Source organism: Thamnophis elegans, chromosome Z, assembly GCF_009769535.1.
Source record: "Thamnophis elegans isolate rThaEle1 chromosome Z, rThaEle1.pri, whole genome shotgun sequence".
In the NCBI taxonomy this organism is placed as follows: Eukaryota; Metazoa; Chordata; class Lepidosauria; order Squamata; family Colubridae; genus Thamnophis; species Thamnophis elegans.
In genome coordinates this window covers 35006649-35033774 of record NC_045558.1, presented here as the reverse complement: position 1 = coordinate 35033774, position 27126 = coordinate 35006649, and the positions used below count along the sequence as shown (strand labels likewise).

General features: G+C 38.1%; 1 long non-coding RNA gene across 1 annotated transcript; it reads right to left on the bottom strand.

The window, feature by feature from the left end:
• Positions 1-198: 198 nt before the first annotated feature.
• On the bottom strand, positions 199-27126 carry LOC116522667. The gene is made up of 3 exons (XR_004256987.1): positions 27054-27126; positions 19722-19786; positions 199-277 (listed from the first exon to the last, which is right to left on the bottom strand). It is a non-coding gene; the product is annotated as an uncharacterized LOC116522667 (long non-coding RNA).

The window sequence follows — 27126 nt, the reverse complement described above, 5'->3', positions numbered from 1 at the left end:
ATAGCAATAGCACTTATACTTATATACCCCTTCACAGTGCTTTACAGCCCTCTCTAAGTGGTTTACAGAGTCAGCATATTGCTCCCAACAATCTGGGTCCTCATTTTACCCACCTTGGAAGGATGGAAGGCTGAGTCCACCTTAGCCAGTGAGGATTGAACTGCTGAACTTTAGCCAGAAATCAGAGGAAATAGCCTGCAGTACTGCATTCTAACCACTGCACCACCATGGCTCATATCACACGAAAAGCGTTGCAGAAGGGAACTTTCTAAGTTCTCTGGAAAGTAAAAGGGAAAGGAAGGGAGAAAAATTTTAAGCCTTGCAGCAAGGGTGGGTTCTGGCAGGCATTACTGCTGGTTCGCTTGTGGGTGCATCGAACTGCTCCGAACCAGTAGGAACCCACCATTGCCTTGCAGGATTGATATTCATGTTAGGATAGATAGGAAGCACAGGCATGAGGACTAATAGTATATCTAATGTGAGATTGCCAGAATCTAACCCTCATTTCCACACTAAGGCATTGATAAAATATAGAGTTCAATAGATCCAGAGTGAATGAAAGAAATACAGAACAAGCTTGTTTAGCCTTTGCCACAAACAAATGAACAATACTTAAGGCACAATGCTTGTTGGATGGGATACAGAGTCCTTTGACAAGCGCTTTGCCGTCTGCTCGCTATAAATTCCTGGGCAACCCCACAGTAAATTTAGAAGACATTAAACAGGATAGTTGTCAAACTGCAAATGTGCTGCTCTGCTTTTAAAAGAAAGAAAGAAATATCAATCATTTCCACAAGAAGGCAGCAGATACCCACATTTGGAAGAAAATATACCTAACAATGCACTCTTTTTTCATTATGATGATCTTCCTTAGTCTTCACTAGATATAGAAAATAAATAGAAACAAACTGATAGTGAAAGAGCCACAAGGTGTATTTTTCAAGCATAAGTAGCATGAAGGTACTGCATGGAATGAAATGATATATTAGGATCTACCTTTAATCCATGTTCCTTGAAATGTATGCTATCTGTTGGCTTCTTCCTTTGCAACTATAAAAGCATTTCACCTCTTGATTTCAAATATTCCATTCTTTTCAAAATGATTAAAGGTCTGAATATGTCAAATTAGTTATAAACTATATAAAACTGCTAAAATAGGCACCTTGTTTTCCCTTAATCTGAATACCAAATGACACTATGACCTGTGCAATCACATTAATAATCAGTTTCACCTAGTGAAGGTTTATTAAAATGCTTGTAAAAATACTTAAATTCATCATTTAAATTACCTCCCAGTGTAGGAGAAATATTTTTAACACCTCTTTTACAGAAAGCAAACAATGTTTTGAATAATTGGGGAACGGGGGGGGGGGGGGGAGGGATTGCAACCCTGGATTGGTAACTAATTGTCTTTTTTTTCCCTTGAAAAAAGCTCCCAGCAAAGTTTACATGAGATGAAGCTTCTCCTTTTACCCATTCCTACAACTTCTGTCTTATGGTTAAGATCTGTGCAATGTAAGAAAGCAGGAAAAGATGAAGTATTGTTGTAAATTAATAAAAAAAATGAATCTCTCCTTTCCCTTTCCCTCCCTTCCCTTCAAAAGAAGACATCAGCCAAGAGTAATTGATGAATTGAAATCTATCCTGCAATCTTTAGAACACTGGGACAGCTAAATGTATTTTAATATATCAATAAGTACAACATTCTGTTTCCACATGGATTAAATACAGTAGTTTCTGGAACTGGATGCATTCCTGTATGTCTTTTTGCTATAAGAAAATGCTCTTTTGAATTGGAAAACATAAGCACATAGTGGCAGTGAGGCCTATATTGTTCAGTGGGTTTCACAGAATGCCTTCTCACAAGTCATGAAGGTCCAAGAGGTGGAATTCAGCAGGTTCTGACCAGTTCTGAGAACCAGTAGTGAAAAATTGAGTAGTTCGGAGAACCGGTAAATACCAGCTCTGACTACCCCCGCCCCCATCTATTCTCTGCCTCCCGAGTCTCACCTGATCAGGAGGAAATGGGGATTTTACAGTGTCCTCCCCCTGCCATGCCCACCAAGCCCATGTCCACAGAACCAGCAGAGATCATGATGCAAATATAATTCTTTTATTGGCATGATGATGGAACAATGCCTAGTGTCATTTTATGTCCTTGTGGCATGTAAAAGAACCCCGGTTGCACATGAGGTTATAGAAATAAAAGTGTAAAATATGAGGTGCTATTTGAGGATGAGTGATTTGAAAAGAAATCTAAATATGTAGCACAATGTCATTCCTAAACTTGTTCAGCAATGTCATTTTTACAAAATGAAGCTAGCAGAACATGAAAATTTATGTTATATGGCATGGGGCCAATTTTTCATACTTTTTCTTGTCAGGAAGTACTTTCTTCATTATAAGGCATATGTTTTTATATTGTCTTCCTAGATCAAATTTCACTTATAAAGACACCAGGCTTTCTCCATTGCTCTGTGCTTTGGTTATGGCCATAGCATCTCTTTAAACTTAAGTCTGTCAGCTTTCATATTAACTGGTTTCTGCTCAGAGTTTCTTTGTGAATCCCAAATCAAATGCATAACATAATAAAATCACACTTCTTTAAAAAAGAGCTGTACAGAATATTCACAATGGGAAAGAAGAGAGACAAATCTCATTTTATCCATGACAACAAATTAAATGAAACACAAATTGCCTGATGTTTTTTATAGAAATACACAAACCATTTGTAGATACTTTATTTCTCAACAGATTTCCTCAGAGCACAAGCTAACACTTAATTTCCAGGGCCAAAATCAATGTATGATTTGGAATAGAATTATCATTTGGGAAAGGTTTGTGTTTCTCTATGTGTGTGGTGGTGGTGGTGGTGGTGGTGGTGGTGGTGGTGGTGGTGGTGGTGGTAGTAGTAGTAGTAGTAGTAGTAGTAGTAGTAGTAGTAGTGGGTGGATGATAATGAGGAGGAGGAAGAGGAGAAGACTTAGTAATAGTAGGAAAAGACATATAGAAAGATATCTATTTAGAAAAAAAGTTAACTCTCTACGAGAAAGTACAAGACATCAAATTACAATCTTAATTGAGCCCAGAATTATGGTTGTAAATTATTCTGATTTTAAATGAGTCACCATGTAACTGTGTCTGATTTTATGACCGTTGTTGCTACAGTGGTTAAGTAAATGTCAGAGTTTTAAGCAAGCACTGTAATAATTAAGCAAATGCAATGGACATTAAATCAATTCATCATATATATTTTTCCAGAAGCTGGAAATAAATGCTAGTTCTAGTAAAAAAGAATGTTACAAATCATGGTCAAGGTGCTTTGGGATGCTACAAAGGGCCCTAAATCCAGGCCAGTTACCAAATGCCCAAAATGCTATCGTGAGTGAAGCGAGAGGGAGGTATCTGTCAGAACTTCAAGACAATGCTATAAATAGCACTTGCTAAGTGACTGTCCTAAGTTGAGGACTACCTGTATATGCTGAGGGATATTGGAAGGAGAATTCATTAAGAAGGTAGTATCAATGTTATATATAAATGGAGAAGTTATCTATTTTTCTTGATAACGGTATGAGGTTTCCTTCCCACTCATGGTGTTAAAAATGATTTCAGCTTGTGGAAAGAAGCCAATTCCTGGTGATTTAAAGGGCTGAGAAGGATGGGGTCATTTAAACGATACAAATGTGGTGTGCAACTGATAATATTATGACTTTAAGACTGAATTTGGGGTGCATTCTGTATTTTACAAGCAAACCCTTTCACCCATAAACCCAATAATCTCAGGTTATCTACAAAGCAATTTATAAAAAGTGTGATTCTATGAAAACATGTGTTTTAAGCATCAGAACTACACATAACACACATGTCCCTCTCCTTTAATTAAGATACAAGTGCTATTATAAGAAAACCTAAAGAATCTGAATGTTGATGTAGCAGATGGCAGGCTTGCCAAGTGGTATGCAGCTTCCAGTAAACAATTAGTTATCTTGATGGGTCATGGAGAGAACCAAAATGGGGACTGTTAGAGAAAAGGGCCAAAAAATGAATAGTCAGACAGTAGTGGTCATTCTGTTAATAAATCAAAGGTTAATTTTTAATAATAGTAGGCATGATACTATTGGTGATGATGAGGATTATAATCATGATGATGATGGGAAGAGGAGGAGGAGGATGAAGAGGAGGAGGAGGAAGAGGATGGGGAACAGAAAATCCTTTTAAGTGAAAAGCTGAAGTAGGAAGAATAAGCACTATTTCTTGGAGGTGCCTCAACCAAAAGATTTTCCTTAATAAAAATGAAATAGCTGTACTTTTTCCTTATTTTACTCGTCAGCCTTACATCCCAATGAGCTTTTGAGAAGTAGCCTATTTATTACTATTCAAATCAGTTTTTGCCATTGAATTAGAATCATATAAAATACTTTGCAAGTAGAGACATCATTTTTATTAAACAATAAAAATATTGATTCCAGGCCTCCCTTTTCCTTTTGAGTAAAGGCTGTTTAGTTTGTAGCACAGTCAGAATTAAGAAATGTTATGCCTTCCTTCCTCCTAATCGCAATTAAAAGTGCTGGGAAGGTTTAAATTTCTCCTCTCTGCACCTGCAGTTCTAAGCACTCAGCCACACAGCCACTGCAATACATGCTGGGTGTTAATTTTATTAAACTTTGTGGAGCTTCAAGCAACCTATTCAGTGCAGGCTCCTGGCACACAAATAATGTTTCCAATATTGCTGTTTGGAAATTGTACTTCTCAAACTTCTCTTACAAAGCAAGAGAGTCTACACGATTTGGTCCTAAAGTATGGTCACAATAGTGCAATCAAAGCTCCATCTGGCTTTTATGTGCATCACACTGTTACCTAGCAAATTGTTGACCACACCCTGCGAAAACCTCTGTTAAACGGCAGTCAGATATTGCAATTTAGTATCTACAAGGTGAAAGAAATCAGAATTGAATATTTGGGAATGCATGATGAACAAATTGGCATTTTTGTTTGATCTCAGTTCTAGTCACTTCACAAATATTTCTGAAATCTGTCTACTGAAGAATCACAAGGCCCAGATGCTTCAGAAAAGGACAGCATGGTGCTTCCTGCTTCTCCTTAAATTAATATTTATATGTCCAAGTAGTTCCTTGCCCTTTTTTAAATGATTAGATAACATAAATTTAATATTTAAAATCTCACTTCTTTCTAATTCCTTGCTCCCTAATTATACATTTAAATATTTCTCCCTTTTAATTAATTCATCACATTCCAAAATACTTTCATAAGCGAAAATAAATACACTTAGCTTTCTGGAAAGTCCTCCCTGAAGTAGCAGAACTGTGGTCTCTAAAATCTCCCAGCCAGATGTTTCCCAGTTGGAGAGCAAAGTTTGGATGCTGAGTTTTTACACTTAATCAATCTTTAAGGAAACAGCTAGAGATTTGAGATGCAGTGAATTATATCTTTTGCTCATTCCAAAGCTACTTTGTCCCTCTGCTTTATTATTTTCATACTATTAGTATATTATGTATCATTAAGCCAGTATTGACTCTTATGATTTTTAATGAACACAAAGTAGATTTCTCCATGACAATATGGTAGGATTGGGCGATTAATCAGGTTTTTCGGTCTTTCAGTGATGCACCCCTCACTACTGTAACTAAATTGTTGTACATAGTCAAGTTCAACTTTCACTCATACTGTTTCACACTGTCTGTGCTTGAAACACATGACTTTTTAAAAATCTTGTCTTCACAAGCACATTATCCTTATGATGTCTTGGAATTGTTTAAACTCTGCAGAATGATTCACTTTTCATATAACCACATCCTCAGTAAAATCCCGCAAGATGAAGCCATATCTAAAGTACTTCAGAAGTACAGTAGTCTAAGCCATTATTAGAGATCTTATAAATGTCAGTCAGTAATTGTGAAATATTTCTCTACCAATTTATGGAATGTTTACTTTCTCTGAGGAAGAGGTTCTTAAATACCATTAGCAGGATATTTTAAAATACCTTTGGAGAGGTGCTTCACAGGTAGCCTTACTATCAGGTAATGAAGTCTGCTTGTATTTGTTTGTTTGTTTATTACAAAGAAAATTCTGTCCTAGAGCATAATTTGTGTGCATTTCTCTGTGTGTGAGATGTCAAAATAGTCAAGATGCAACATTCAAGGTTGTTCTGTGCAATCAAAATTTCATCACTTCGTACATGTTGCTTGTCTTTTGACCACATATTTAAAAGAGATGTGGTTTCAGCCATGTGACATAGCCCACTACTTGACTGTTTCATTGCTTCCTATGGATGCTCTGATAATGCACCAAACTAACCACTCTTGGTACCGCGGTAAAGCATTAGTTACCATATATAATTATCTTAATGGTGTTGGAAAGAAATTGGTTAGAAGCTAGAGAAAAGCACTTGGAAACAACATGGAGGCTGATTGAAAAGTAAGGTTTATTGATGAAGCAGAATCACCAGGACTTGTGGTTCTGGTGCAGCTGACAAAATGGAATTCAGAGTGGGTGGGTTTTTTTTACCTTATTTGGGCTTTGTATTTGAGCTTCTGTTCCTGTGGAAAAAACATATCCTTTAATATTCTATTGGCTGTTGTCGGATTCCTGAGAGTTCATTTAGCAATAGGGATTATTGTCATTTAGGGGTTATTTATTTAGGGGTTTTTATTTAGTCATTTAGGGGTTATGTAGAGGTCATAGTGGCTCTAAAGGCAAAGAGGAAATTGAAATCCTAGGTGCTAATCTAGTCAACCTCTGGCTTATTGTTTATCGGAGCTCCTAGGTTTCTGTGACTTTGAAGTTGAACTGCTCTGGGGGTGATGCAATGAAAGGGCTTGTGTTCTGAAATATCTTAATGGTAATTCCTGTTGTGGCTAATGGCATTCGTCCTATGTTGGATCTTGGTGAGGAACTGCTTTCAAATCCTCCCATTCTGCCAAGGAGCTTCAACATTATCCTGCCTTGAATGGATGACCTAATCTGCATTTCTAAAAGCTGGTTTCCTCAGTTTCTGCTTGGGCTGAGAGAGACTGGGGCTGGTTTTAGGGGCATGTTTCTCAATTTCTCCCTTTGGGGAAATATAATATCTTGTCTTTTTAATATTCCTCAAAATATTTCATTCTTCTAGGAGGGGGAGGGGGCTTCCCATAGTGGTAAATTAATAGGAGGATGTTATTCCTTTCCATTTCCTAGCTCTTGGGACAATTTAAAAATCTATTGAGAGGTTGCCTCAAACAAGAAGCAAGGAAGATAAATAAACCTCCATGGAAAGCATATTACATTGTACCTGGTCTATTACAAAAAAGACTTCCCCCTTGGTCACATCTATGTGACTCTTTAAGCAAAGACTGATGATTGGATAGGATGGACAGATTCATACTGGATAAAGAATAAGTGTCAGCATCTGCCTCACTAATATTATAATAATACATTTTTAACAGCTATATATTTGCAAGATATATCCCTAAAATGCCCATATAGAGACTGAAAACTTAAGAAAATTTTGGCATGAAAGACTGGCCCTGAGAATCATAATGCAAACAAGCAGAATGGTTACCATCTTACCCTGAAACTTGGAAACCTGTGAGTACGCATGCAGAAGCCAAAAAAAGGGTCAATTTTTTTTTCAATAAGACATTATAACATTCTTGTGTAAAATTGCAAATTTTATTGTTATACAAGAGTTTGATAATTGATTTTATTATATCTCGGAATGGGGCCAGTTGAGAGTGTCATTCCCTCTGTTTTACTCATTCCAGGCTCAGGCACATTTTCTCTCTAGTTAAACTGCTGACTTGTAAAGTTTCTAGTTAAATAACAAGTCTTTCTCTCATTTGGGAAGAAGAGGGAGGGAGGGAGGGAGGAAGGAAGGAAGGAATAAAGAAAGAAAGGAAAAGTTATTTCATGTGCGAACACGTGGAAGTTCTACATTTCAATATCAGCTCAATAGATATATTGGAAAGGACTATGATAATTTGATAATTTAAAACAGCCTTCTCTAGCAAAGTACCCAAGACATATAATTCATTTTAATTATTTTCCTCCTCCCACCCTCCCACTAATTTATTACATGGTATGTAATAGCTCTACTTGTACAAATCTCTATAATTCAGAAGAGAAACTTCTGCAAAGCATAAGTACTAATAGAGTTCAATTTTTTAAAAAACCACCAACTACTAAATATACAGAGGTCATACCATTATTAAGTGATGTTTTATATGACATACTTTGTCATCTTGTCAATGACAAGATTTGAGGTTCTCAAGAATATTTCTACAGGATAATGGATGATAGATAGATGATAGATAGATATAATAAGTAGAAAGGAAGAAAAGAGGAACATTGAGTATGATGACACTTTTCCTGAACTAAGTTTAAATCTTAGTGATAATATAAAAGACCCCCAGAGATTTCACTTTCCGTTATGGATAGCAGGTATTAATTTATGGGGGATTTTGGGAAAATATTTGTAATGAGCCTTTTGTAATGGTAATTAATATTTTTAAATATTAAAATTGGAGGAAAACACATTCAGGTACATAAGCTGTTTTTGTGCATGCTTCTTTCAGATATAATTTAACAGATGATTTATTTTATTTCCACCCAAGGTAAGATGTTGAGAACAAAGATAACAAATTTTCTAGGAAACAAACAACAGTACCTAATTATTCAATTTGAAACAACCCTATTGCATTTTAAGATGCTTATTTTCTCCTAAGAGAAAGATCCTTGGGAATTCATCACATAACTTTCCTAATCTAGGTATCACAAGATGTGTTGAACTATGACTCCATATCTGGAACTGTTATCCAATATATTTGGAAGACAATTATCCCATTAGTCCTAGATCACATGGGAACCACAAGGTCCATACAAGTGATGGGATTTAATTTTTTTACCACCGGTTCTGTGGCATGGCTTGGTGGGCATGGCAGGGGAAGGATATTGGAAATCTCCATTCCACCCACTCCAGGGAAGGTTACTGGAAAATCCCCATTCATTGAATCCCCCATTCAATCTCACGATCAGCTGGGACTAGGGAGGCAGAAAATACATGGGTGGGACCAGTCAGAGGTGGTGTTTACCAGTTCTCCGAACTACTCAAAATTTCCACTACCGGTTCTTCAGAACTGGTCAGAACCTGCTGAATATCACCTCTGGTCCATGCCCATCTACATTTATTTATTTAATGAGGGATTTTGCAAGACTATTCCTATTGCCTTATGAGGTTGCTGGTTTTTACTGGCCAGATCCTTTTTGTGTATTGGTGGATGGAAGACGCAGGAGCCATTGTTGCAAGAACAGATGTTTATTTCGAACAGAGATGACAGCGATTCAAAACGCCCGGTAACGCGCCAGGGTATTTATACTAACACAGTAACTGTCAAACAGTCAAAACCAATCAGGTTGGAGCTGACATAACCAATCAGGGGCTGGTAACTGGCTAGCAACAGGCTATGCTGCGTCCCAGCCAATCAGGGTGCACCATAGGCTGTTGCCGGCCTTTTATAATATCCTGGATATTCAACAATCCCCCTTTGTAGTCATTTTGTAGACATGGCCTTGACATTTTCCCCATGTTCCAAAACTCCTATTAACTCTCGCCCATTTTGAGGTTCCTTGAAAACCAAATATCTTTGCTTTTACAAAAGATTTCTGAAGAGATAGAAAGTGGGAACAGGATGGACCACTTTTTTCCCCCAATGTCCCTGCTATCCTGAATTCAGAATCTAAAGGTTTCATGTCCTGGACTTCTACATCCATAGTTTTGGCTTTTTGCTTTATGCTTCAAGATAAAAGTAAAAGTTCCCTTTGCACATATGCGCCAGTTATTCCTGGCTCTAGGGGGCGTTATTTATCTCCGTTTGAAAGCCGAAGAGCCAGCGCTGTCCGAAGACATCTCTTTGGTCATGTGGCTGGCATGACTAAATGCCGAAGGTGCATGGAATGCTGTTACCTTCCCACCAAAGTTGGTTCCTATTTTTTTTACTTGCAATTTTACATGATTTCAACTGATAGGTTGGCAGACGCTCGCATATCTATGAACTTCTGCATCTATTGCTTTATAGGTAAGCCATCCCACATATGCAGGAATGTCTTCAGTGTGCTGTTAAAAAATTAAGATGGTTACCCCAACTGTTAAATTGAAGCTCCATTGTAAATATTATGTGTGTTGCAATCAATGGACACCTGCATCATGTATATCTTCCTATGCAGGTATTTCTAATTCTGCACAGAGAAGAGACTACTTCGGTTTTCTGTGTGCTCTGCCCCATTGCTCAGCTGAGCCCCACAGAGTATTGGAGAAAAAACAGGACTTTGAACTCCCTCTTGTTCCAGATCCTATAAATCTGCTCATTCTTTTCTTTTGATTCCTTGGCTGATCGAATGCAGTTATGTCAGTAGGATCAAAGCTCATAATTGTAGGGAGGAAAAATATTCAACCACCAATTTGGGATTGAATTGTGGAAAAAATTAGAAAGAACTGGACATGATTTCAGACATTTTTTCATGCTGACCATAGCTTGCTTAATTTTTAAAACTATTGGAGAAATGGTATATTTGACTATCAAGGCCTGATAGATCTTTGAGATAGATCCACCAAGAAACATCACAAAAATTTACAGAGAGAACCCTATAACTTGATTACAGTGGCCAAACAACTCTGCTTCTTCTTGCATAAAATGTAGTTTTGTAAGATATCCCTGCTGGGTCTTAATGAATCCATGTATTTTATTTAGTTTTGAAGAATCCTCACTTGCTAGTCAATAAAGCCATGAGGTAGAAATCTGTTATGAAAATGAATCCATAACTAAGTTTGCCTACTATAGAGTCTGCGCTAAATACCATAATGTGATGAGACTCAATAGGTGGCCCAACAAAATTGCCTTTTGAATTAAAAGCGGGGGGAGGGGAAGTGAAGCATAAAAAGGGAATGCTTGATATCTACTTAATTATTATCTCTATCTAAAGTTTCCAATAAAAAAATCATGTAGAATCACATCCAAATGAAGTTTAGTAAACAGAGCTGTTGTTCATTGAGAAAGACAATTAGATCAGATAATTAGCCCGATCTATGCACTTGTCCAACCAGAGCAAAACCATACACTAATTCTTTCTCTACAGTAGCTATTAAGCGTATTGGACAAACATCCTGTCCCCATTGCACTTTATCGTGAAACAAACATGCCCTGAATACAGCAATCTTCTCTCTTGGTTTCACCACAATGCCCACATCTTGTTTCCAACATTAGGTTGATCTTAAGTCTGTTGCTTGATAACATTTTTCCCCTCTTAGGCCAATATTTTCCCAGCACAGCTTGAAATATGTGAAATCTTTTTGTCACCAATTATCTTGGGGGAGATCAGCAGATCTGTTGTGGATTTTGGAAGTGTTGGGTGGTATTGATATACCTTCATAACTCCTGTTCTTAGCCAGTTTTTCCTTCAGACCTTTGACTTCTCTAGCTGCTTAGAGGCCTCTTGATGAGCACATCTTTGTGAGTAAGTAAGAGAGAAATAAAAAAAATAAAAATAAAAAAGAATTCAAGATGGAGGATATATGGCACATATATAGAAGGGGCAGACTTTGAATGATAGTCATAGCTACCAGTTTTCTACTCCTCCAGCAAGATCCCCTTACACCAGCCCATTTACTGATACCTTCCTAACCCCTTGTTTCTGACATTCATTTCATTTCAAGCTTTGAGGAGCGGAGGGGAGAGGAGAGGTCCACTATTTTATTTAGAAAGACAAATGAGCGTATTTGTGCTGTTCTGCTTTAACAGCATTTGAAAGAGTTTAGGCTTCCACTATTCTATTTGTGAAAGAAGAACAGGCAATTTTTCACTGTTCCCTGTAGTAGCATTCAGAAATGTATCATCTATAGATGCAGCAATCTTGTTTTAATATAGTGAAATATTCAGAATACAGAAAAGAGGTTGAACTGGTCTTTCATGGTTATTCATCAGTTTCTGTTTCTGTTTCAATCATTTTCTCCCAGAAGCAAGGAATACAGTTGTCTGGTTGTCTACTCAGTGTCAGTCCTTCTGTCATGATGGGATCTGTCTCCCTTTCCCTTAAGGGCTGTTTGATGTCTTCTCTTCTGTTTCTCATTTGGTAGGATTTTAACAGGGGAGGTGACCAAATGTACTATAGGAGGAGAGACAAACAAACCATTCAGTGGTGGAATTCAGCCAGTTCGCACCTTTGGGAGAACCGGTTGTTAACTTTCTAAGCAGTTCGGAGAAGCAGTTGTTGGAAAAAATCTTCTTTTGTTTTTTTCCACTTACAGGACTAATCCTGTAAGGAAGGCAGGAAGAAAACATTCTGGTGTTGTTTTCTAGCCTAATCTTTATTGCCCTGCTTACAGAAACTGCCTCTCTGGTTAACCCTTATTATATTGTAACAAGCTAAAGACGCAGCGCCCATCGGCGTGAGTGACATTGAATTGGCCATGCCCACACGGTCACATGATCACCGCGCCACGCCTACCCAGCTGGTCATTAGGGCAGAGAACCAGCTGTTAAATTACTTGAATCCCACCACTGAACCATTATAGAGATTGCCAGCCACAAAGCTAGATCCTTCCTGTTACTTGCATCAGTGCTTTAAATAGTAGATTTCTCTAGGAGGTGTTGACAGACTAAAAAGAGAATGGCAGAGAATAAAACTAATTACCCCTACTTGTAATAAAAAGCATATTCACAAAATAGGATAGCATAAGTCAGTGGGAGTTTATAATACATAGATAAGGATAAACATCTAGATACCAAGTTTGTATCAATGTTGGACAATGTTTTGTGCCAATCAAGGATAGATGGGTAGTTTTTTAAGTCTACAGTTAGGAAAAGGCCCTGTATCATAATGCTCTTTGCTTGGTTTTATCTTAATGTGATGTGTTAATCCAGGCATTTTATAGAGGTGGTAATTTGATACCTCTTGGCAGCATGTAAAGAGAAGAAGGGTATATTTATATCTGCAATAATCGTTTTGTGTATTTTATTTTTATCTGCTGTTACTGTAGAATAAATATAAATCAAAGGAAATCAAATTTCACTTTTGTTCTGGAATCAACCCTGTCTTGCCCCGCTATTTTAAAAGTTTGGCTTTTGCCATGCTATTTAAAAACAAATGGTTTTATTTGAGTAGCCATGTTGCTGTAGATCTTCTTTTTCAAAATTGATTTTTAATCTTGGCTACTTTAAGATATATGGAATTCAATTCCAGAACTCTCCAACCAGCACACTGGTTGAGGAATTCTGGGAGTTGTAGTCAACATATATTAAAATAGCCAAGATTGAAAAATGCTGATCTAGATCTTAAGAGCAACCAGTTCTTGTTTATTAATGCATATACCTCTCTATTCCTCTAGTTTTCCATGGGAGGAGGGAAAAGGAGAAAAGAGGGTTGTTTTATTTACTTTATGATTTTTTAACAGATTCATATAACTTTTATGCTCATAAAACTAACAATTGCCAGGTTTTTTTAAAAAAAAAATCAGAGCAGTAATGCTATTCTTGTTGAGAACAAATATTCATATTATTTCAATCTAACCTACTCCTTACCAGAAATGTCTTGTCTTCAGACGCACACAAATTTAGAAGACACTTAAAGCAATAGCACACATAGACTTATATACCACTTCACAGTGCTTTACAGCCCTCTCTAAGTGATTTACAGAGTCAGCATATTGCCCCCAACAATCTGGTCCTCATTTTACCTACTTTGGAAGGATGGAAGCTGAGTCAACCTTGAGGTGGCCAGAATCAAACTCCTGGCAATGAGCAGTGAGTTAGTCTGCAATACTGCATTCTAACCATTGCACCACCATACTCTTATTCTGGAAAGCATGGAAAAGATTGTGAAAAGATGCATAATTAATGCACATAAATACAATGAAGTTTGCTTCATACTCTATAATTAAAAAGAAAGCTTATTTCATTTGACCTTTTCATCTTTTGAAATTATTAATCTCTACAGTAAGTTTTACTTAATCAGCTCCTTATTGCCAATTACAGGGAGAAAAAATGATGTCCAAATTTTACCGTTCAGTTTGGAACAATATCAACTTCTACAACCTCTTTGGAAACCACAATACTTTTAAAATGTAGTTTATTTATACTTTCTCAAAGGTTGTCATACATGCTCTTTATGCTCACCTTATATTAGAAGATTCATCAATTAGCATTAATTCTACATATCCTTGATTGTGAGTGGATCCAATGGCTAACAGAGGACAAGGATATTAAACAATATTTTGGTCATATTATGACAACCAATGACATTAGAACTGTTTCATTGAGAAGTTTTAAGGATACTTTCTATGTAAACAAATAAATAGAAATGCATTCATTTCATTTGGTACTATGGCACAAACATGGTCCTCTTATGGATAACAAAATCATCCCCCCATAATCATGTAATTTTAGGTCCTCTTTCCCAACCCTCATGCTCTTCAGATGTGTTGAATCCTAACTCATGGAGGGAAAAAAAACACATCAAGGATTGCATGTGCTTACTTTATATGCACAGACATACTTGTATATTGGATTTTCCATGACTCTAGAGCACGGACTAGAGTTAATGCTGAACTCTAAAATTACATGTATGTATACTCACATGATGGCTCAGTGCTTAAGACACTGAGCTTGTCGATGAGCAAGGTTGGAAGTTCGGTGGTTCAAAATCCCTAGCACTATGTAATGGAGTGAGCTCCCATTATTTGTCCCAACTTCTGCCAACTTAGCACTTCAAAAAATGCAAGGAGAACAATAGGAACAACCTTTGGTGGGAAGGTGACAGCGTTCCATGCACCTTCAGTGTTTAGTCATGCTGGCCACATGACCACGGAGACATCTTTGGACAGCGCTGGCTCTTTGGCTTTGAAACAGAGATGAGCACCGCCCCCGGAGTTAGGAACGACTAGCACATGTGGGAGAGGGGAACCTTTTCCTTTTACTTTATACTCACCTTTAAATGAAACCAGAGTTGAGACCTGTGAAAGGTTAGGGTTGCTTTTATGATAAATATACTGTAAATTCTAATTGCTACAATAAAAATGAATAGGATTTTCCTTTTCCATTCTGACTTAATACCCCAAATACCACTCTCTTGGTGTGCCTTGCCTATTGATTCTTATTTTGGCCCTTCCTTACTAAGAAAAATACATGTGATTTGTGATGTGACATCATTGTAGTAAATTCTGGGGGTGCTCAGTATTTTTTAATTTTCTCTCTGTAAATGTTTTCCTCTCCCATTTATTTTCTATTGCACTTTCCTTTATAGTCACATTTTCCCCTCAGAAAACTTTTAAGACAAGCATTCTGATAAGCTTCAGAAAAGTGGTAACAATAATTAGCACATACAAGCCCAAATTTCTTGGGGATTTTGAAATAATAACTTTTTTCCCACAGAGATAAATACTGGTAAAGTGGAAATCAAAATGTTTTGGTACCACCTGATAGAACCACAAAAGCTTTTCAGCAAATTGCAATGGGCCTTATTCAGTGGTTTGCATAGTAAAGAAATGCCTCATGTCAAAACACTTGCCTCTAACACCAAAGATAAGTCCTTTTGAAAAATGTAAAATCTTACCACAAAGAAGGGCCTGCTGTTTTCCCAATTGCCTAAGCAATTGGAACTGGCAAGTTTTAAAAATAAAATCTCTCTTCACTCTCTGATAAGTTAATTTCTTAAGTAGGGTCCTTAACACGTACTCTGGACTAACAGTGGCAAACAAGGATTCTAGATAACATTCTGTGTATTTTTATTGTTCTTGTCTTTGTCTGGCAATGAAGAACACTGTACTATTTCTCTTGCCATCATTTTGGGAACCGTTTAAGTACAGCTTGCTCTCCTCTTTCATGGCAGTGACCCTATTATTCGATTATATGAATATGGTGCAGAGGTAATAAAAGAGTCACCCCCAATCATTAATGCATGCCAATCCATTCTCCCTTAATCTTTCAGCATCTCTTTGCCTCTGCATGTGTAATTAGTACATGGAGATAAACTGCTTTTTCTGTTATTATGTTTGATTTATTCAGCATAGGGTAATTATAAATAAATTCAATCAACGAATACTGAATAAATCAGCTTCTGCCGAGACAAAATTGAAACTGGTGGCCTTTTGTACAACAGAATTACTCTCTCCCTCTTTTGTTTCTGTCCTTTGATAGCTGTTAAAATTTCACTTTGTAATACTTCTTTATAAATTAGCTGACAATATGGAAATGCTCTTTATTCTTAGTAAAGAATACAGGGCAGATAGCCCTCCCTTGCCTGTACATGGTTTTAGCAAACATAAATAACTGCACAATAAGGCTTTCGAGGTTTGCTGCTGTGCTAAATTGAATTAATTGTGGTATTTCTTAAAATGAAATCAGCGCAGGGGCCTAGTATAATTTGCTGATGGTACACAAGATCCATAAAGAAAGGACAAATTAAAGAATGTTAGAGAGCAAGCATGTTATGTTTCAGAAATAGCATCATATTCAAATCACTGGACAGGTCAGCATTATTGCTAGATGTGATTTAAGTTGCATGAATGATCTATTATGGTGTGTGATTTCTAGCAAAAAAAAATTGCTGAGATTTAAGCTTGTCAGGAAATAATTGCTGTTTCTGATCTGAAAGCCTTTACTACTTTTTTTTTGAAGTATATGAACTCTGAAACACATATATATTATTTTAAATGGACTCTGCATCAAAGATACTTTAATTAACTCCTACTTCAAAAGTGGTAAATCTACCTGCAAACTGTATGCATAAACCTAGATGGTTCTGATCCTCCAAACTTACAAAAGGCATATAAAATTTGTCATTGCTAATTTTGTAATATATTTATCTGTTAAATGCACACACACACACACACACACACACACACACACACACACACACAAAAGAGCATATGACTGATGGACTGCAAGCTGTTCTATTTCATGAAGTCATAGAGTTGGAAGAACCATACACACTGTTGATAATAATTTAGTGCTTGTTTTAAGAATCCATGTATTTCAAAACATTCCTGACAGTTTAGGTGGCTGTCTGGCCTTTGTGTGACACTTCTGGTGACAAAGATGTTAGCGCTTCCTTGGATAACTGGTTATACTGTCAAATCACTCTTAGTGTTAGGAATTTTTCCCCTGAATGTTCACCTGAAATCTGCCTTCTTAAAACTTCAGTGCATTATAACCTTCTAAGCTTTGGGACTAAAAAGAATAGATATCAGCCTTATTCTGTTTGACAACCTGTCAGATACTTTTAAAATGCTATCATGCTGCTCAACCTTCTGTTCGCAAAGTTGACACGAACAGTTCTTTCAATCCCTTGTCAAAGGCCTATATTCTAGCCTGCTGGTTGTGTTGGCTCTCCTCTCATGAATGAGTTCTAATTTTTTTCATTTTTTTTCTTAAAATGTAAATAAGTAAAACCTGGATAGAATATCTTTTTCTCCCCCCACCCTTTTTGGCAGCCAGATTAAAGTGCTGATTCGTATCAGTCTTTTAACTACCAAAATTCCAACGTCCTGTATAGGCATGCTATGGCTAAGACAGGTCTGTCCCATTTTGTAGTAGTCTTGCTGTTTCTTAAATTAAGATCTTTGCATTTGCTCTTTAGAATTTGTTCTATTATTCCCTACCCAGTTTTCTCAAAATTTCCTTGTGTTACTAGTAAAGTATTCAAAAATGTAGGGACTAGTAGTACTAAGAGGATAGTTTTCTCCAATGTGATAAGAATTGTTGATAAGTAATCTTCGAGTAATTCTCCAGAAAATAGGAATATTATGATCATTTGCTGCCAATTTGCTGATCAATAGATCACAGGATATTTCATCAAATGCTCTGTTGAAATCAGGATGTATTATGTCATGCAATCTACTTAAGGAAGCTATCTTAAATTTAAATTGAGATATTCTCTGTCTGTTTCTATTTATTATCTGTCAACTTAATCAGTTATAAGGTTAAACACTATTCTACTAGAATGTGGGCAATACATTAATTAAATAGTAGAGTTTAATATTAAGGTTCTTGAACTTTGAAAGTTTACACTGAACTTGTAATTTGACCGAGATTTTATTATTAACTCTGTACATATAACATAGAATAATAGAGTTGGAAGGGACCTTGGAGGTCTTCTAGTCCAATCTCCTCCTTGAGGAGGAAAAGGACCATTTCAGAAAATGGTCCTGTCTTTTTTTGGAAGCCTCCAACCTTTGCACAACTTTTGAAGGCAAGCTATTCTATTTGTTAATTGCTCCCACTGTTAAGAAATTTCATCTTACTTCTAGGTTGCTTCTCTGCTTGGTTAGTTTCCGTCCATTGTTTCTTGTCTTGCTTTTTGGTCTTTTGAAAAATAGTTTGACCCCTCTTTATAGGAGTTCCTCAGATATTAAAATAGTACTATCATGTCACCTTCAATCCTTCTTTTCATTAAACTAGATATACCCAATTACTGTAACTATTCATTGTATGTTTTAGCTTCCAGTCCCCTTATTATTTTTATTGCTCTTGTCTGTACTCTTTCCAGAGTCTCAACATCTTTTTACATTGTAGTGATCAGAACTGGATGCAGTATTCCAAGTGTGGACTTAATAAGACTTTTTAAAGCAATAATAGTACTTCATGTGATCTTGATTCAATCTTTCTATTTATGAAGCCTAGGATTGCATTTGCTTTTTTTTGCTGCTGCCTCATACTGTTAGCTCATATTTAAGAGATTATCCACTAGGTCTCCAAAATCCCTCTTGGTGTTATTGACATTACATCAAGTTTCACCTAATCTATACCTATACAGTTGATTTTTCTTGCCAATCTACACTGAATTTTTTTTGACGAAGAGGACCTCATATTTAAGTCTGGCAAGATTTTTTTGGAACTTGAGCTTGACTTCTAGGGTATTGGCTATTTTGATGAATTCCCCTTCAATTCCCTTGTCTAGATCAGTTATGAAGAAATTTAAGAGTACTGGGCCTAAATGGGAATCTTGAGGTATCACACTGCTTACTTTCCTCTATGTGGGTGTAGTTTGATTGAGGACTACATGACACATATCATTAATCATCCAGTTACAAACCCACCTGGTGGTGGTGCTATCTATCCTACATTTTACTAGCTTGCCAAGAAGTATGTTGTCATCTACTTTTAACAAATGCTTTACTGAAATCTAAGTATACTATGTCTATAGGATTTAACTGATTTACTAATTTGGTCATTTTGTTAAAGATTGAAGTAAGATTTGTTTTTTATGAATCCATGTTGGTTTCTGGTTAGAATCTTGTTTGCTTCTATATGTTCCCAGATTTGTTTCTTGATTACCTTTTCCAAGATCTTTCCAGGTAGATCTTGATGATAAGCTGATTGGTCTGTAATTTTATGGATCTGTTATTTTTCCTTTTTTGAGGTTGGGGGTCATATCAGCTCTTTTCCAGTTCTTGGGTAGTTTCCTAGTGTTTCAAATCTTTGAAAGATATGTTCCAATTGTTCTGCAATAATGTCTCTCAGTTCTGTCAGAACTCTGGGTCCATCAGGACCTGGTGATTTGACTCTATCTAGACTTGACAGGTGTTCTCTTACATTAGTTTTACATATTTTAATTTGCATTCCTAACCTATCATTTATGGGTCTGCTTTTGATAAGTTGATCTAAATACACTCATGATCCCAGCCCATCTTTCTCCGAATGTGCATCACCAGTAGGTGTTAGCAACTGCAAACATACCTCTCCTTTTTCAAGCTTCAGTTTTCAAGAAGGTAGCAATAAATTTGCAGGGATCCAATTCAGTTCTGAAAAACAAGGGAATTTATGTTTCAATTTAATTTAAACAAAGTTCCAGTCTCTGGGGATAGCTTTCTATTGATATTAAGAAGAGGTTTGCTAGCTCGGCTGGCCCAAAGACACATGACCTCAAAATTCCTCAGAATTGCTCTGCCTTGGCAATGCGCTTGTAGTGTCGCCATCAATCAGTTGGCTCACAAGACACAGATGCAGACTCATTTAGAAAGGCAAAACAAGATGGTTGTATCATCATCTGTCACTAGAATGGCTCTGATACTTGCCACACTGCAGCAGGTCATCCTTTGAAGAGTGGTCGATTGTTCTGATCTTGGAGGCCCCCTCCTTTCCTTTCCTTTCTGGTTTCTCAGGGCATTTATAGTGTGTCTTATAAGTTATTGCAGTTGTGGCTTCTCTTCTGCACTCTTAATGTTCATTTCTATTACCTGTATTGACATATATCACCAAGCTCTGGACTCAGGGCTTAAGAATATAGAGGTGTCCACCTCATGAGGTAATCAATACACCCCAGAGATAAGCTACACATCTAAAAGTGGCAGCCATGTATTTGCTTTCCACTTCAGGAACTCCACAGAGATGGCTGCAATAGAAGTCTTTCTTCCAATTTCTCCAATTTGGGGAGAGAAGCAATGAATCTCACTTCTGGACCAGAGTTCAAAAGGTTACAAGTTAAGAGAAAATTTCTTTCCACCAATAAATTGCTATCTGTCTTACTGTTTCACGTGGGTGTTTCTGGGTATGTTGTGTGCCTATGACTCCAAACTTTGATGGGAAAAATTTCTTATTGTAACAAATCAGATAAAAGGATCTCTTTTTGTCCTTCCCCAGAAAAAGAACATGTAAAGGCTGATATGTACAACAAGGCAACTTGTTTATTAGCTACATCATCTATTGTTTATTTTACAGGACAGCAATGACAGTTATTCATAAAAGTACCATTAAAGTAAGTGGAAAGAGATTAGACATTATAAGATGTCTGTGGCTTGGATGCAAAAAAGAATTGAGAATACATAGGTGTGTTCACATAGCACCTGTTGTCATTTACTTAAAATACCAGTATTTTTCATCTATGGGCTCAACTGGTTGCATACTGCAATTGCACCATGTGTGGAGGACATGTTTGGTTTAAGTTAGAGTTGCTATGTACATAGCCACTCATGTTTCCAAATCTTCGCCCCCAGAGCAAAGTGCTGAGGAGCCCTAAACTGTTTGTTTCTAGATGAGAAAGTGATGTGGTGTTTTTGATTCACTTCTAAAATGTGTTTCAATGGTGCAATGTGCGAATTAGTATCTGTTTGCAACTCTTTAAGCAGGTCCATCTTTTCCAAGAGCTACTTTTTCCCCATGTGTGGGAAGCTATGCAATTCTGGGAAAAGGCACAACTGCTTTAAAGGACTGCTGGCTGGTGTTGGTTTCATATTCATATACCTGCATGCTTCAGAGCACTTTTCCATATGATTTCTGAAATACACCATATCTAACAGAAGGTGACTGGGATTAGAATAACAGAATTGGAAAGGACCTTGGAAGTCTTCTAGTCCAAACCACTTCTTAGGCAGGAAACCCTATACCGTTCCAGATAAATGGCTATCCAACATCTTCTTAAAAACTTCCATTGTTGGAACATTCACAATTTCAGAATGCAAGTCATTCCACTGATTAACTGTTGTAACTGTCAGGAAATTTCTCATTAGTTCTAAGTTGCTTCTCTCCTTGATTAGTTTCCACCCACTGCTTCTTGTCCTACCCACAGATGCTTTGGAGAATAGTTTGACTCCCTCTCCTTTGTGGCAGTCCCTGAGATATTGGAACACTGCTATCATATCTCCCCTACTCCTTCCTTTGATTAAACATACCCAGTTCCTGCAATCGTACTTCATATGTTTTACCCTCTAGTCCTCTAATCATCTTGGTTGCTCTGCACTCTTTCTAGAGTCTCCACATCCTTTTTACATCATGGCGACCAAAACTGGATGCAGTATTCCAAGTGCGACCTTGTCAAGGCATTATAAAGTGGTATTAACACTTCACATGATCTTCACTCTATAATCAAGATTGTTACAGAATCACTTGTATACATAGGAATGAAGCATGAATGACAAAAAAGAAAGTATTACTCCATTAGCCAATCTTAGACCTGATTTTTAAAAATATGTATCTCATCATTTGTAAGAATGGATAACTGATATCAATCTGCTAAAGAGTGTTGGATGCAATTGGCCAGAGCATTCTACAAGGAATTCTGTTGTGTTAATTATAAACTTATGCAGCAGATTCTCTATGGGTAATGTGCAATCCAGGTGAAACCTTGGAGGTGCAGGAGAAAAGGTAGCTTTCTCTTCTACCCAGTTCTTCCCTGCCACATATCCAGCTCAACATCTGAGCAGAGGAACATGGTTTTCTCTAAATCATTTTATACGTGGATTGCAGGATTATATACACCCATTATTCCTCTGTATTTTGAACTCTGTGTAATGATGTATAATGAGTTTTACAATAAGCCACATTGTAACAGATCACAGGTCCATTTAGTAGTAATGTTCTGTTTTCATACTGTCTCATGAGAAATTAACGAACAAATCATGGGTGCAATACCATCTCTTCACTCCTGCTCTTCTCTTAATACCAGTTGCTGGGGCATATGAGTATCAGCATTCTTGTTGTGATTGTGGACTTCTCACAGGACAAAGAAAGGTCTGCTTCTGATCAAAGCATGCTGATATTGCATTTGAAATTATTTAGTGGGAAGATTGGAAAGATGAAACAATTTCCACTTTTATAAATATATTACTCATCAATTGCAATTCATGATAAATCTACCCTCTACTGTTCATAACTATGGCTGTATGTTTCAGGGTTGGGTTCCAGCTGCCACTACTGCTGATTCACTCAGGGATATGCTGCGAGTGTGCACACGCTTGATGTGTGCAATGAACACATGCACAGTACTATAAAATGCTTCTGCACCTGCACAGAAGCAAAAACAAGATAGAACCGGTTTAGGGTGGGGGCAGCCGAATTACTATCTACTCGTCCAAACTGGTACGAACCGGTAGGAACCCACCTCTGGTATTTTTATGTAATATGTGTATGTGAGAGGGAGGGAGGGGGATGGGGAAGGGAGGGGAAGAGAGAGATATTGGAAATGTATAGATTGTTTCTTCTTTCACAGTTTATTAAACAAGTCAATCCCCCACTGTAGGGAGGGGGAACCAATTAGGTGGTTCCGCCCCAGGCGCCTGATGGACCCTATGGGATTTCAGACAGTGCTTGGTGAGATACCTGACTCTCTCGCCCACAGTCCGTCGGAGTCCTTGGTTGCTGATTGGAATACAGCGGCGGCGGAGGCTCTAAACCGGATTGCGCCTTTATGGCCTCTCCGCGGCAGTGGATCCAGCAGGGCTCCTTGGTTCACCAAGGAACTCCAGGAGATGAAGCGCCAAAAGAGACGCCTACAGCGACGCTGGAGGGCTAGTAACTCTGAATCCAACCAAACACAATTAAGAGCCTTTATTAGGACTTATCTAGTGGTGATACGGGCGGCAAAATGTGCACATTTTTTTGCTCTTATTGCATCCACAGAATTGCGCCCAGCTGCCCTGTTTAGGATAGCCTGCTCCCTCTTGAAAGGGAGGGATGCGGACGACCCTCTACAGGGTAGAGCTGAGGAATTTGTTCAGTTTCTGTCGGATAAAATCACTTGGTTCCGGACGGACCTGGACTCCACTTGGACAGTACCAGCCGAGACGCCGGGGGAAGGTCTTGATCAGATTTTATGAAGCGAGTTTCAACTTGTCGCTCCTGAGGAAGTGGACAAGGCCATGGGAGCGGTGAGTGCCTCCACCTGTGTACTGGACCCATGCCCCTCCTGGCTGATCTCAACCAGCAGGGAGGCGACACGTGGCTGGCTCCAGAGGATTGTTAACACCTCTCTTCGGGAGGGATCCTTCCCTCACTTTCTAAAGGATGCGGTGGTGAGACCCCTCCTTAAGAAGCCTTCCCTGGACCCAGCCATCTTGAACAACTATTGTCCAGTCTCTAACTCCCTTTCGTAGGGAAGGTTGTTGAGAAGGTGGTGGCCTTTCAACTCCAACGGACCTTGGATGAAACAGATTATCTGGATCCCAGGTTTCAGGCCTGGTTACGGCACTGAAACTGCTTTGGTCATGCTGACCAAGGATCTCTGGCGGGCCAGGGATAGAGGACATTCCTCTATCCTAGTGCTTCTTGAACTCTCAGTGGCTTTTGATACCATCGACCATAGTATCCTTCTGCGATGGTTACGGGAGGTGGGAGTGGGAGGCACTATCCTACGGTGGTTCTCCTCCTACCTCTCGGACAGGTCACAGTCGGTGTTGGTTGGAGGGCAGAGATCGACCCCTAGGCCCCTCAAATATGGGGTGCTGCAGGGCTCGGTCCTGTCCCCCCTCCTATTTAATATCTACATGAAGCCACTGGGTGAGATCATACCCCGGCACGGGATCAAATATCACCAATATGCGGATGATACGCAACTGTATCTGTCTGTCGCGTGCCAACTCAGCGAAACAGTGGAAGTGATGTACCAGTGCCTGGAGACTTCAGGGTCTGGATGGGAGCGAACAAGCTTGCACTCAATCCCGACAAGACTGAGTGGCTATTGATGCTCCCTCCCAAGGATGGTCCAGACATTCCACCTCTTAACCTGGGGGTGAAATTATACACCCCTCAGAGAGGGTCTGCAATTTGGGTGTCCTCCTGGATCCACAGCTGACGTTAGAACATCATCTGTCGGCTGTGACCAGGGGGGCCTTTGCCCAGGTTCGCCTGATGCACCAGTTGCGGCCCTATCTGGACCGGGAGGCCCTTCAGATGGTCACTCATGCCCTTGTCACCTCAAGACTGGATTACTGTAACACACTCTACATGGGGCTGCCCCTGAAGAGTGTTTGAAGACTGTAGTTGGTCCAGAATGCAGCCGCGCGAGCGATATTGGGTGTACCTAGATACACCCATGTTATACCTATCCTCCACGAGCTGCACTGGCTCCCCATTGGTGTCCGGGTGCGCTTCAAGGTGCTAGTCATTACTTTTAAAGCCCTACATGGTTTAGGACCTGGCTACCTGAGAGACCACCTCCTGCCATTTACCTCCCAACGACCAATAAGATCACACAGATTGGGCCTCCTCCGGGTGCTTTCGGACGGTCAATGTTGGTTGGTGGCTCCCCGGGGGAGGGCCTTCTCTGTAGCTGCTCCAGCCCTATGGAACGATCTTCCCGTAGAGATCCGGATCCTTACTACTCTTCTGGCCTTCCATAAAGCTACTAAGACCTGGCTGTTCCGGCAGGCCTGGGGCTGTTGATCTGCATCGAGCCCCACTCTAACAGTATGCATGGTGTGAAATTTTAACCTTTGTATTCTTATTTTAATTTTTATATATGTTTCTTTGTCTTTCCTGTAAGCCGCCCAGAGTCCCAAGGGGCGGCATACAAATGTCAATAAATTCAAATTCAAATTCATTGCATCTATAGTGTTAATTAATTGATATATATCATTTGGGAAATATCAATGTGAATACTGATGAAACTGGACTAAAATTAGAAGTAGTTGTTTCTATAGTGTATAGATAAAATGATACTGTTAAAAAAAGAAAAGAAATCCAACTCTGTGATGTAACTCATAAGGGAACCATAAGTCATGATAGTTAAATTAATTTATCTTTCCAACTGTTTTGTGTTCACAAAGAGAAAATAAATTTTGAAAATCCAGATAACCTGAAGGCAATTGCATTTCACGTTTCTCTTCCTGGGTGGTTGAGGTGGGCAGCAGTGCATAGCAACCCAAAGGGCTAATTAAGGTATTCTAGGCAACTCTTCATTGTCAACCTTTTTAAACACACTAAGTTAACCATTTAATTTTTAGGACTAATAAGCATGAAGTGCAGTGACATTTCTAATTGTTACTCTGATATTCAAGACTTGCTGAGCTGTTCTGGTATAGTAATGATTTACTGAAAAGCTTAAAACTAAGCAGAAGGTGTTGCTGAAATAAGGATTTCTTCACCCAATCAAAAAATATTAACAAGGTAGCCCATCCAGAAGTTACCTTATGCAAATTTAGTACTCAGTAAGCCTACAATTATCTGTCTATTACAATTTCCACAAATAAAGTGACTGCCACATCAGAGAAGAAAGTGACAGCCTATAGTTTTTCACTATAGATGATTGACAGAGTTCCCTTTTTTTAAAAAAAAATCCTCATTCTAACTGCTTTTGTACAAAAGGATGGGTGAAGCTGGTCACAGTGCTTACATACAAACACAATTAACACTTCCCAATCACACAGACACAGACATACACACACCCCAGCATGTGAAACATAATGAGTATGGGACAAGCAAAATCAAGGCACGTTGTGAGAATGATTTCTAATTTCTTGTAGGAATTTTTTGTGTATGGGTTTGTATGATTGTTTTAAAATGTAGCCTACCGCATTCATTTCAAATGAATATAAATTATCTAAGTAAATAAAAGAAGAAACATTGGCAAGTTATTTTCTGTGAGATGGGCAGCCATATAAATTTGATTAATAAATAAGTAAATAAATATAATAAGTCAGACTTTTGCCTCTTGCAAGCTAGGGAAACGAGATAGGGCAATGAACTTGACAAGCTGATGAGCCTCAATGGTTCTAATGGAAAATGTGAAGGACACTTAAAATTCAGTATTAATTTATGTTCCTGCACTTGTTTAAATGGTAAAAGAGCAAGTTATTGCTGTGAAAGAAGAAAGTATCTGTCATCAGAAATCAAGAGTTTAAGTTCTCTTTCAGATATTTGTTTATGATATGGCTGTAGTCTGACAGTATACAGTTATTTTCTTCGTATTTTATTCTATGAAATAAGAACTCTTTGAAATATAGTGTGTGTATGTGTGTGTGTTTGTGTGTATGTGTGTATATATGTAGGTATGTACACACACACATACACACACACACATGGCTATATATAGATCCTAATTTTACCTTGATTTACCAAGTTCTAAAATAGACATAAGACTGTATTCTTAATCAGACGTTTGGGAATAAAAGGCTTTTTTTAGATTAGAAACTATATTTAAAGCGTAGGTATTTCTGTGTAAAAATTAAACATAATTTTAAAATCTCATTGTAGTAGCCAAGTTTAGCTTAACATTTAGTATCCCCCACTCCTATTTTTCTTCCCTTATCTGTTCATGCTATTATTCAAATCCATATATACATGCATAGACATACTTACATTTTAAACACTTGCAATGGTGTTAGTCAAATTTCATTTTCCCACCCCGCTTGGGGGGGGGGGAGCTTTTCTG